This window comes from Sebastes fasciatus, chromosome 3, assembly GCF_043250625.1.
Source record: "Sebastes fasciatus isolate fSebFas1 chromosome 3, fSebFas1.pri, whole genome shotgun sequence".
Lineage (NCBI taxonomy): Eukaryota > Metazoa > Chordata > Actinopteri > Perciformes > Sebastidae > Sebastes > Sebastes fasciatus.
Genome location: NC_133797.1, coordinates 37863495 through 37875581, shown reverse-complemented (window position 1 = coordinate 37875581; position 12087 = coordinate 37863495). Strand labels below are relative to the sequence as shown.

The following is a 12087-nucleotide window of genomic DNA, read 5'->3' as shown; positions in this document are numbered from 1 at the left end:
GAGCAGTACGCATGGAGAGGAGATCAGCTGGGGTCGGTGGAGTGATGCAGGATAAACCCACCTCATCCCACTTTATCTCTTTCTAGCTCAAAGATGAACTTACCCATGTATAGTCATGATATACAAACTGCTAGCTGATGCTATTTGGAGCATGTTTGTATGGACCAAGTGGTGGCTGCTTCACGGAGGACAACACAGTTTCAGTTTCCCTTAAAGGAAAACTAAACTGAGCCCTGTACTTTACATTCACTTAGAAATGGGAGCAAATCATACTTCAGTTAATATCAACAACGGATCATATCACTCGTAGTGTCATCTTTCAGCTCTTTGTTTTCATTGTGTGTTACTGTTTTGGTTCACTCATTTCCAGCCGTACCGAGCAGCTGGCAGCCGAGCAGATATATATAGATATATATATATATCTATATATATATACCGTTTACAGTACTTTTTGTAGGTATAGCTACGAACGGTGTATGACAACAGCTAGTTACGAAGCAACCATATTCTGTATATAAGAAGTGGATGTAGTCACCGTGACGTCACTCATTGGTTTGTGGACTACGGTTTTGAAGCCTCGAGTTCAGCATTTCAGCCATCACTATCTTGGTTTTTAGCCCCTCGCCATCTCGGTATTTGTGCCTCACCACCAGAAGTAACACAAGAGGGTGAAGCTGAGTATAACCGAACACTGATCAACTGAAAACACACTGTGAAAGGGTTAAAGTTGTAAGACTAAAACACGCACAACTCCCAGACCGGACAACGCCATGGTAGCGACCTGTCAATCACAAGGTAGCCCCGCCCTAAAGCATCCCCTGCTTTATGGCCTATTTGACTCTAAATGGGACCATCATTTACTAAATGAACATCATGCTGTATTGAAGAAGACTTGAAACTAGCGATTGAGACCATAAACTCATGTTTACAATGTTTACTGAGGTAATAAATCAAGTGAGAAGTAGGGTCATTTTCTCATAGACTTCTATACAATCAGACTTCTTTTAGCAACCAGAGGAGTCGCCCCCTGCTGGCTGTCAGAGAGAATGCAAGTTTAAGGCACTTCAGTATTGGCTTCACTTCTCAGACCCGGAGGTTGCCACTGGAAGCAACCAACGGCAGATCCAAGCAGCGGCGATCAACCTTAATTTATTAAGGTATCGCAAACACTCAGGTTCAGGCAAGATCGCAAAATAATTATTAGACGTGTGTATAAAACAAACATTTGTTTAACAAGAGATGAATGCATACAAACTTGTCAAAATTACAATCCTAACATACGTCAAATTGGATTGAAGTCTGTGGGATCTTCTGTTTTTCTTTCCCCCAAAAGGGGGCGCGGCCTTGACTTTCTATGAAGTACCCCGTATGTGCCGGTCTGATTTATAGACGCAGATCTTTCTACTTCTACTTTATGTTTCACTCTATCCTTCTCCTCACTCATAACCCCCACCCATAATCCTTTGCACCACTACCACCATTCCACCGTTTGGCAGCGGGACAAGGTCAACACAGAAAACTCTCTGCTTTCCCTCCCTCTAATTCCTCACCATCAGCGGAGCAACAGACCCCCCCACCGCCCCCACCCCGATCACTTCATCCACCGCCGCCCTCTGAGGAGCGAGGGAAAGACTCAAGATGGAGAGGAGGGCGAAGGCGAGGGCCAGGGAACGAGTGCAGATATTCTAGGTTAGTGTTGAAAGTATGGAGACGGGGATGACGAAAGGAGGAAGGGACATTAGGAAATGAAAGGTGGAAGAAAGGAAGGAAGGAGGAGAGGTTGGTGACAGAAAGACTGAGGGAGAAAAGTGTTTTTAACCTCTGTTGTCGGGCGAGATAGACGAGGCCAAGAGAACTCAATCTCTCTTTCTCTCTCTGTCATTCTCCGTTTTGTTTTTCTCTTTAATTTCTTTCTCTTTCTCTCGTTCATTCGCTCCTCTCTGTCATCCAGACCTAAAACACACAAACACATGCGCCTCACATTCCTACGTGCAGAGCAGATTCACCCAATTTGTTTCCACTGCATGTGTGTGTGAGTGTGTGAGTGTGTCAGTGCCAAGCCAGTAAATAATAACCAATCCCAGCTGTACTGGAGGCCGTTCCTCTCATTCTCGGTGGGGAAACAAAGAGGGAGAGAGAGGGAAAAAGGCTCCATCAAATAACAGAGTAATGAGCTGGAAACAAGTCAGCGGAGAGTTGAGCAGGAAGAATTAATAACGTTTTAATGCCAACAGACATCATGAGTCTGGTAGTCAGTGGTCTCCGTGTATAAGAGTTGCACACCGTTTGAAAAATAAAATCCAATTTGTACTCAATTTCAGCTTCAGAGTCCAACCACCTTAATGTTTTTACATCCTGCCAGCAAGCGTGTTTTAAACAATTACTCATTAAGTCGGGTTCCAACTTCTCCCTGATTCTCTGGACTTTCGTAAAGTTTTTCCACCTTAAAGAAAGGAGGAAGGAGTTGATGATTAGGTTTTAGGGGAGAACAACAGAGGCCACGAGTAGTGACAATATGGATAGACGAAGCAAGAGAGACAGATGGATATAAAGGGAATCAGCGGAGAACAAAATTAAGTGTTGAAACCAACCCGTCCTCACTCCCAACTTATCAAATATCGCCGTTTGGTCAGCGCCCCTCGGCATCGGAAAAAGTCAGTCGTTAGTCACGTGAGTTGTTGGTATCGACAGTCCGGTGAGTCCCGTGAGTCATGTGAGTCATTAGTCAGTGAAGTTAATGTCAACCCTGACCATTTGCATATTGGAACATGAAACAGCAAACTTAAACTACTCAGTCCAGCACTTGGGACTAGGCATGCATGATGGGAAATGTGGGCCGTCCCTGTCGCTACGATACTCAGGGCACTTCCTGCATGTGCCTCTGGAATTTTACACTAGGGTGACCACATTTCAAACCCTCAACCGGGACCCTTAAGTGTATCGTGAGTGCGTGCACCCTAATATGCACGCCATCAGGATGACTCACTTTGCGCACCTGTGGCGCATTTGAGCACAAGGTGGGATCAGAGAGAAAGCATTATTATAGATGAGTGCATTAGAGTCTGTGACAATCAGGACTTATCACATTCACTACTTTCACCCCCTTTAACCTCAGACTATCCCCGTCATGACACGCTGACAGTTTGGGAGTCCTGTAGAGAGTTTTCCTCAGAGGAAACTTGTTGTTGTCTGGGACTACGGAAATCATATTTCAACTTTAGTTTTGAACCCGAAAAATCTCTATCACATAATGTTGCTCGCCACAGCCACACATCTACCTGTAGGCTATTATAACATAAATATGTGGAGCTCAGATGACATTTTGTCCAGGATGGAGATGCCGGGTGAAAGACTGACAGGAACAGACGGTCCTGAGGGAGTTATAACCAGAGCAAAATGCCTGTTGATGCGCAGAAGGAACTGTGTAGAATAACTAATCAAAACGGATTTACAGATATTTGTCGGGACTCGGGACACCCAGCTTCAAACCGGGACAATCCCAGAGACAAATGGTAAATGGACTTGCATTTATATAGCGCTTTTCTAGTCTTCCGACCACTCAAAGCGCTTTGCACTACATGTTAGCATTCACTCATTCACACACACATTCATACACTGATGGCAGAGCCTGCCATGCAAGGTGCCAACTTTGCCTATCTAATCTAAATACTCATTCACACACCAATGGCTATGCCTTCGGGAGCGATTTGGGGTTAAGTGTCTTGCTCAAGGACACATCGACATGTGACCCAGAGCAGCTGGGGATCAAACCATCGACCTTCTGATTAGCGGACTTTAGTTAATTAGTTAGTTAGTTAGTTTCCTTGCTCATCATAGCTCTTCTTACTTGGTTTCAACATTAAGTCGCTGCATCATCCCGACAGAACAACACCACGGTTGAATTTCAGCCTACATGCACGTTTTTTCAACTCAACATTGTTGAATCAGAGCAGCTGATATTGATAGCGAGAGCAACAAGCTAGCGGGAAGACCGAGTGCCGTCTCTCTGCTCGCAGACCGTGTCCAAAGCTCAGCCTCCACCCTCGGTGACAAACAGCAAATCAGACGAGAGAGAGAGGAGAGAAATGAGCGTGACAGAAAATGAAAAGAAAACCGTATTTTTGTAGATTACAGCACACTTGTGATGCACTGCAGAAGGAGTTATGTTTTGTTTTTGTAATGATTATGTAGTGAGGCAGGTCACACAGATACTGCTATTGAAAAGATGCAGCTTTTTATATTGTAGACTGTTGTAGTCACTTTCTAAATAAAAAGGGAGTTCAGTTCTCTTTTAAAAGAAGAGTTTGAAAGTGTAAATGCCAGTTGTCAGGGCATGAAACCAATTATCTGTTGATCTTTACGAATCAAGACTTTATAGTGTAACTATGGCATGTTTAAATCGAATGGAATCGTGGATTTGGAGAATCGTGACACCCCAGGGAGATCGGTCAAACTGTATATACAGTAAAGATTACAGACGATCAAAGTGTTATGTAGTTGCAGCTCTGGTGGAGCTAAAAGCCAAAGCAATGGGTCAACGTCATGATGAGGAGAGCGAAATAAGCCAACAGTCTATTCATCTACGAGTCCTTTCTGATTCTGACACTTGATCCCTCTTTACAATCATAACTCCTTTCTTTGCCAAGACATCTTTGTTTCCTTCCTCCATGTTTTCCTCTCTTTCTCTGCTCACGGTTCACTCCTTCTCTTTGTCAGGTCTTTTTTGGTGGCGGACCAGCATTTCGTTTGCCTCCGTCCTCAAACACAGACCAAAGAGAAAGAAAGAGAGCGAGGGGGAGGGAGGGAGGGATGGAGGGAGTGATGGAGGGGGGGAGTCGGGTGGGGTTTGTGGAATTTGGTCTATGTTTGGTTTGGAAGTGAAGGCCCCGGCGCTGGGCTCTCAGGAGGATAATGGAAAAGAGAGGGAGAAGAAAGGGAGGTTTATGGATGTGTGTGTACCCTCACAGGTGGTCGGCACACACTGATGGGGGGGGGCTTTGTGTGTCATAATGTGTGTGTGTGCACGTCTGTGTGTTGGTGCTCGGAGCATGTGTGTACATTTGTCTGTTGATTTGCAGATGTTGGCACGGATGCATGTGAGCTTTTAGCATGTAGGAAGACAGAGAGAGGAGGTGAATAAGACATTCCTCAGATGGAGGAGGAGGGGGAGGAGGCGCAGGGAGCCAGCGGTTAGTTAGTGGTTAGAAACTAAGAGGAGAAAAATGAATGTCTGGTCCAGGGCTGGGCCCAGAGACCAGACCACAGCAGCCAGGGAGCCAAGGAGAAGAGAGGAGAGGAGAGGAGAGGAGAGGAGAAAGTCAGAGGAGTTGTATAACAGAGGAGAACCAGGGGAGGCCACCACCTCCTCCTCCTGCCCTCCTCCTCCTCCTCCTCCTCCTCCTCATCCTCCTCCCATACGAGGCCTGCTGCTGCTGCTAACTCCTGCCTCTTTTATAGCCGAGCTGAACCCGCTGAACCCAGCATGTGCAAACAGCAGGCAGAGTATGAGATTACAGAGGAGGAGGAAGAGGAGGAGGAGGAGCAGGAGGAGGAGGTGGAAGAGAGAGGAGAGAGGAGAGAGGAGGAGCAGCAGGAGCAGCAGCAGGAGATGGAGGAAAGAGGAGAGAGATGGAGGAGGAGAGAGGAGCATGGAGGAGGAGGAGGAGGAGCAGCAGGAGGAGGAGGAGAGAGGAGAGAGATGGAGGAGGAGAGAGGAGCATGGAGGAGGAAGAGAGAGGAGAGAGATGGAGGAGGAGAGAGGAGCATGGAGGAGGAGGAGAGAGGAGAGAGATGGAGGAGGAGAGAGGAGCAGGAGGAGGAGGAGCAGCAGCAGGAGGAGAGAGGAGAGAGATGAAGGAGGAAGAGTACAAGGGGAGGAGGAGAATGAGGAGGACGAGGAGATGATGAGAGAGAGGAGGAGGAGAGTGATGGAGGAGGATGGGGAGGAGAAGAGAGAGGAGGAGGAGAGTGATGGAGGAGGATGGGGAGGAGGACAGAGAGGAGGAGGAGAGTGATGGAGGAGGATGGGGAGGAGGAGGAAGAGGAGAGAGATGGAGAAATAAATACGTTTGGGGAAATAAATAGGGGTGAAATACAAAGGAAAAATCATGCAGAAATAAATAAGTAAATGCAAAAATAAATTAATTAAAAAATAAAAATAAATACATACATTTAAAAATAAATAAAAAATAAGTTCAAAATAAATACATAAATAAAAGGGAAAAATAAACAGATGAGAAAATAAATTAGGGAATTAATACAAAGATAAATAAAAAAAGAAACAAATTAAAACAGAAATATCAATTTATGTCAGATTGATCAATTAATTAATGGCAACATTTATTTGTAATATTATTTTTGCTACATTTAATAACTTATTTATTTATTGAGTAATTTATTTATTTATTTATTCATTTATTTTTGATTTTGGCAGCTTCCATCCTCCATAGTTTTTTCCTCACTTTGTGTTATCCCTCCTTGCTTCCTTCCTTACTTCCTTCTTTCTGCTATTGGTTGATTTCTTAACTTTTTTCTTTACTATAGCTTACTTTACACTTTTGTTAACGTCTGTGCCATTCTGTGTTTCATTAATTCTTTTTAAAGCACTTTTTTAAAGGTATTTTATACCTTTCTTAGAGAGTTGACAGAAAACAAGGTGTCTCATTGCAGTCGGTTGGCCCGAGGCCACCAGGGCGCCATCCTTCATTCTTTTTGTTTTTCTTTTCCTTCCCCAACTTTCTTATTACTTTCTTTTGCCTCTTTGTTTTCTTTGGCTTCCTCCCTTTGCTTCCTTTGCCCATTTCTTTCTCTCCTTCAGTTTCTCCTCACTCTCTTTATTCCATTCTCTTCCTTGTATATCCCTCTTTGCTAGCTCCCTCCCTTGCCTCCTTCTCTTCTACATACACACTACTTTAACTCTCCTATATGTCGTATGTATGAGCAGCAGACAGTGTGGGTGGAAGTGGGCTGGAAGGCAGACGCACCCAACAACAACAGGAAAGGAGTTTGCATGGCTCCGGGCCTTCTTTAAAATCCATCCAACCTTCAGAGAACAGCATGATGCAACGAGACTGCAACCTGCACATCGCTGCCGTCACACAAAAACCCCCCATTCTCTAAAACACCCTGACCACCACTATGCATCTCTGAAAACTAAGGAAGGGGTCACTCCCTAAACCTGCCCTGCCTCTCGGGAACCCGCAGAGGTTCAGTTTAATAAGTGAAAGCATGAGAATCGGTGTTTGTAATGGGGAGGTGCATCGTCCTTTAGGGAGGATGAGGAGCCATGATCAGTGACGGGCAGTCGGGTCATGGAGGTGGAGGACTGGTGGGATTGGATGACCCAAACTGGGAGGAAAACAAGGAAGGTATAGTCTCACCGCTGTTTGTACAGTGGTGCTACGTGCCAACTAAGTAAGGGATAATGTACAGCGAGCCGGTCATTGTCAAGAAACCCCAACAGGGCGATGTAGCACCCTGACGTGTCTCTCATCGCCCTGGAGGGGTTTCTTACACAACAATGACCGGCTCGCTGCACATTATCCCGCTTATTACACGGCTACTTACTGAGGAAATCAATAATTTGACACAAGTCAAGTCCGCCAGAGTCCGACATCAGAACTGCGCCCATAGCAACGATCTGTCATACATAGCAACGGTCTGCAATAAAACAGACCGTCTAAACAGACCGTAGAACGCCGTGATTGACCAATCAGAATCGAGTATTCAACAAAGCCTTGTAATAATTTGCTTGAAACAATTTGTGAATGATTGAAAGTAAAGTTCGATGATTTACAGGAGATTAATGGAATACACACACACTGGGCCAATAGCAGTCAGAAAACAGTATTTATATTTATATACCAGGTGGTATATAAGGAGAATAAGTGAGGGCCCAGCATAGACCTTTGGGGAACTCCATACTGGTAGAGAGCTGTAGATGAGGAGGAGAATGACACTTCTGATTGTTTTGAAATGCCATTAGAGACAAATCAAGAGTGTAAATATATCTCTTTAACTGTGCCAACTTCAAATAATGCCGGGTACACTCTACACAAGAATCAAGCTGATTTTGGGCCTGATTCCTCCTAAGGATGGTCAGCAAAGCCCCGATTGTTTGATGGATCAAAAGATTATCTATCCAGATGTTCCTGTGGTGTGAGGTATATTAAGTAGATGTAGAGAGGTTTCTCTACATGCAAAATAGTTATTGATGAGTTAACAGATAAAACTGTTTTTCAGTATTTTACAATGGCTTTTTAGTGTAAATTTACAGCACAGTACTGGCTACTGAGCTGCATTAATGCAACTAGTAGCCAGAAATTTACTGGCAGTCAAATATTTTACAGTGTACAGTTTACAATTTAATTCTACAACAGACTACTGCTAAATCACAGTAAACTAAACATTTACTGTGAAGTTACAGTTAAATACAGTAATTCTATGGGCAGGATCTAAGATGAATGCTGATTGGTAAATATTAGTGTCTGTATAACATTACAACACATTTCAACGAGGTGCAGTCATGGAAAATGCATCATTTGATATCAGTGTCGAGTCCAATTTGCTGCCACTCTACAGCCGATAAACACTTGTTTATGGTTCATCCTGACAAATGAACGCTTTCAACTGAAAAAAAGTCCCAAAACAGTCCAAAAAATGTAAAAAACAAAAATATCAGAAAATTAAAAAAAGAAAAAAAATCCGAAACATTTCTGAAACATTTCTAAAAATGTCTGGAAAAAAATTCCCAAAGAAGTCAATAAAATATCGGAAAAAAAGTCAAAAAAAAAAAAAAAATGTCCATCTCAACTGTACAATAGCTTTAAAAAAAAATAACTTTTTTAAAATAATCGAAATGATCAATGGCCCAAAAATGGTTGTTTGTTTGTGTAAAAAGGATTATCGATATTTAGATTAGCGCTGCAGCGATTAATCGATTAGTGGTCAACTATTAAATTAATCGCCAACTATTTTGATAATCGATTAATCGGTTTGAGTGATTTTTTTTCTGATTCCAGCTTCTTAAATGTGAATATTTTCTAGTGTCTTTCCTCCTCTATGACGGTAAACTAAATATCTCTGAGACATTTGAGGACGTCTTTTTTTGGGGCTTTTGGAAACAACTGATCCACATTTGATAGACCAAACAACTAATCGGTTAATCAAGATTACTATACTGCTAAATTGCCATATTCTGATGGCCATTTACTGTGAAGTTACAGCTAAATACAGTAATCCTACAGTATCATACTGCTAAATCACAGTAATATACTGGCATAACTACTGTCAGGTCACAGTATACAGCTGTCATTTCACAGTACCTTACTGTGAAAGTGATGCAACTAGTAGCCAGTAATTGACTGTGAATGCAGGTGAAAGGATTTACAGTGCATGTTAAACATGAGGCAGGTTAGTTATGATGATGATGATGAAGAAGAGCAGCCAGGTTTACCTTCCTGCAGCCTGTAGTCGATGACCAGCCTCCTCTGCTCCCTGTATAGTCGCTCTCCAGATATTATGGAACCTCCAGTGGACACAAACTGAGGACACAAATGACCAAAAATCAAGCGAGTTTGTCCTGCGTTTCCTTCACCATCTTCAGTTCAACTTATCAGCTGTCTCAAAATAAAAGCAGATCCTCCCACAGGGGGGCTCGTTCGTTCAAGAGCAACAAAAAACAAACAAAAAAAACGATGGTCAGTTTTCAGATGTGCAGCCGAAAACGTTGTCCTGATAATAGTTGTTGTGAAGAAATGAACTAAGTGTCATCCAGATGTGAGGATGTCAGACAGGGAGCGACTCTGCTGCTGCTGAGAGGAGGAGGAGGTGCATCGCCCAGTTGCGACGCTGGTCAACTGAGCTCCCAGCAGCAGGGAGGAGGAGGAAAAGGAGGGAGGAGGAGGAAGAGGAGGGAGGGAGGAAGAGGAGGCTGTCTGGAGAGAGGGAGGGATGCCAGAATAGAAATCCAGCCTCCTCTGCCAGCTGTTGACTCTCACGATATAGTCTGAACTGTGTTACTGGGCTGCCTACAATGGTGATTATAATACAACAACAAGTTATAGAAGAAATAACTCTAATTTCATGGTAATTAGTTGATAATTAGCAAGTAACCTATTTGAAATTTCTTTGGAATTACTGCCAAATTACCCCAATATTTACCTCAAAATTGATCATGTTGATTGATACTGGCACGTTCAGATTTTGTAAAGCTTTCCCTCAAAACCCTGCACTTGCACTCAAATAGCCCCTGCTCGCGCTTAGATTTACTCTGCTTCTGCTTAAACTGTATGCTTGCACTCAGATATATTGTTGCTTGCACTCAGATATATTGTTGCTTTTACTCAGATATATTGTTGCTTTCACTCTGATATATTGTTGCTTGCACTCAGATATATTGTTGCTTTCACTTTGATATATTGTTGCTTGCGCTCAGATATATTGTTGCTTGCACTCAGATATATTGTTGCTTTCATCCAGATATATTGTTGCTTGCACTCAGATATATTGTTGCTTTCACTCAGATATATTGTTGCTTGCGCTCAGATATATTGTTGCTTTCACTCTGATGTATTGTTGCTTTCACTCAGATATATTGTTGCTTTCACTCAGATATATTGTTGCTTTCACTCTGATATATTGTTGCTTTCACTCAGATATATTGTTGCTTGCGCTCAGATATATTGTTGCTTGCGCTCAGATATATTGTTGCTTTCACTCAGATATATTGTTGCTTGCGCTCAGATATATTGTTGCTTTCACTCTGATGTATTGTTGCTTTCACTCAGATATATTGTTGCTTTCACTCTGATATATTGTTGCTTTCACTCAGATATATTGTTGCTTTCACTCTGATATATTGTTGCCTTTACTCTGATATATTGTTGCTTTTACTCTGATAGATTGTTGCTTTTACTCTGATATATTGTTGCTTTCACTCTGATATATTGTTGCTTGCGCTCAGATATATTGAGGAGGGAGGGAGGGAGGAGGCTGTCTGGAGAGAGGGAGGGATGCCAGAATAGAGATCCAGCCTCCTCTGCCAGCTGTTGACTCTCACGATATAGTCTGAACTGTGTTACTGCTCTGCCTACAATGGTGATTATAATACAGCAACAAGTTGTAGAAGAAATAACACTAATTTCATGGTAATTAGGTGATAATTAGCAAGTAACCTATTTGAAATTTCTTTGGAATTACTGCCAAATTACCCCAATATTGACCTCTAAATTGATCATGTTGATTGATACTGGCACGTTCAGATTTTGTAATGCTTTCCCTCAAAACCCTGCACTCGCACTCAAATAGCCCCTGCTTGCGCTTAGATTTACTCTGCTTCTGCTTAAACTGTATGCTTGCACTCAGATACAGACGTAGGCAAAGTTGTTGGTAACGTTCCGTTAAAGAGAGAAAAACCCACAATGGTCACTGAAATAACTTGAAACTGACAAAAGTAATAATAAATAAAAATTCACTGAAAATTAACTAATGAAAATCAGATATTGTTTTTGAATTATGGTTCAGCAGAATCATTTAAAAAAACAAACTAATGAAACTGGCCTAGACAAAAATGATGGTAACATTAACTTAATATTTTGTTGCACAACCTTTTGAGGCAATCACTGCAATCAAGTGATTTCTGTAACTCTCAATGAGACTTCTGCACCTGTCGACAGGTATGTTGGCCCACTCCTCGTGAGCAAACTGCTCCAGCTGTCTCAGGTTTGAAGGGTGCCCTCTCCAGACTGCATGTTTCAGCTCCTTCCACAGATGTTCAATAGGATTTAGATCAGGGCTCATAGAAGGCCACTTCAGAATAGTCCAATGTTTTGTTCTTAGCCATTCTTGGGTGTTTTTAGATGTGTTTTGGGTCATTATCCTGTGTGAGGACCCATGACCTGCAACTGAGACTAAGCTTTCTGACACTGGGCAGCACATTTCGCTCCAGAATGCCTTGATAGTCTTGAGATTTCATTGCACCCTGCACAGATTCAAGACACCCTGTGCCAGATGCAACAAAGCAGCCCCATAACATAACCGAGCCTCCTCCATGTTTCACATTAGGTACAGTGTTCTTTTCTTTGGATG

The 12087-nt window shown here is 42.7% G+C and overlaps 1 protein-coding gene across 2 annotated transcripts in view; it reads right to left on the bottom strand.

The window, feature by feature from the left end:
* Window positions 1–9872, bottom strand: part of LOC141764990 (zinc finger protein GLIS2-like) — a 39429-nt gene extending 29557 nt beyond the window's left edge. For both annotated transcript variants that reach the window (XM_074630779.1, XM_074630780.1), the window contains exon 1: window positions 9455–9872. The gene's annotated coding sequence lies outside the window, so the exon portion shown is untranslated. The remainder of the gene's footprint in view (window positions 1–9454) is intronic.
* Between the last annotated feature and the right edge of the window lie 2215 nt (window positions 9873–12087).